Source organism: Salvelinus sp. IW2-2015, linkage group LG3 (assembly GCF_002910315.2).
Source record: "Salvelinus sp. IW2-2015 linkage group LG3, ASM291031v2, whole genome shotgun sequence".
NCBI lineage: Eukaryota > Metazoa > Chordata > Actinopteri > Salmoniformes > Salmonidae > Salvelinus > Salvelinus sp. IW2-2015.
This window is the reverse complement of record NC_036840.1, coordinates 31,890,835-31,892,143: the sequence shown is the minus strand read 5'-3', so window position 1 is coordinate 31,892,143 and position 1,309 is coordinate 31,890,835.

Below are 1,309 nucleotides of genomic sequence, written 5' to 3'. Positions count from 1 at the left end.
GACCGTTGACTTGTTTTTATTTATGCCATGAAACGATGGTACACAAACACCTGTGACTACAAAGTCATTTGTACATACTTGGTTGTAATTTATTCTAACTATTTATTGGACTTTTCAGACCTAAATCTAGTTAGATACGGTACTTTTGAGTTTTTAATTGGGAAGCAAGCTTTGCTATTTGTTTTGCACATCGCAAATATAACATCTAAAATATAAACATCCTATTGTCTTTATTACCTCACAAAAACAGGTCAGAAGGAAGAACATATGGGCTTAAAACTGTAAATGTCAGGGCCATTAATTATTTATTGGGTAGTGTTCGGGGGTGTCCTCTGTGTTCCCGCCTGTGTTCTTCTAACCCCTGGGCTCGTAACCCTGTGGCTCAAAGGTCATATGGAGGCAGTAGAGGGCCGACCCAGGGACCACCATGGGGTCAGGAGATGTCAACTGCCATCCAGGATCTCTACACCAGGCGGTGTCAGAGGAAGGCCCTAAAAATTGTCAAAGACCCCAGCCACCCCAGTCATAGACTGTTCTCTCTACTACCGCATGGCAAGCGGTACCGGAGTGCCAAGTCTAGGAYAAAAAGGCTTAATAGTTTTTACCCCCAAGCCATAAGACTCCTGAACAGGTAATCAAATGGCTACCCGGACTATTTGCATTGTGTGCCCCCCCCAACCCCTCTTTTACGCTGCTGCTACTCTGTTTATCTATATGGCATAGTCCACACTCCATAACTACTGATTGAACTATACATTCATGTAATACTACCTCAATTGGGCGACCACCAGTGCTCCCGCACATTGGCTAACCGGGCTATCTGCATTGTGTCCCGCCACCCGCAACCCCTCTTTTACGCTACTGCTACTCTGTTCATCATATATGCACAGTCACTTTTAACATATCAACATGTACATGCTACCTCAATCAGCCTGACTAACCGGTGTCTGTATGTAGCCTCGCTACTGTATATAGCATGTCTTTTTACTGTTGTTTTATTTCTTTACTTACCAATTGTTCACCTAATACGTTTTTGCACTATTGGTTAGAGCCTGTAAGTTAGCATTTCACTGTAAGGTCTACACTGTTGTATTCGGCGCACATGAACAATAAACTTTGCTTTGATTTGATCACAGACATCTACCTGTACAGTGGGGCAAAAAAGTATTTAGTCAGCCACAATTGTGCAAGTTCTCCCACTTAAAAAGATGAGAGAGGCTGTAATTTTCATCATAGGTACACTTCAACTATGACAGACAAAATGAGAAAAAAAAATCCAGAAAATCACATTGTAGGATTTTTATGAATT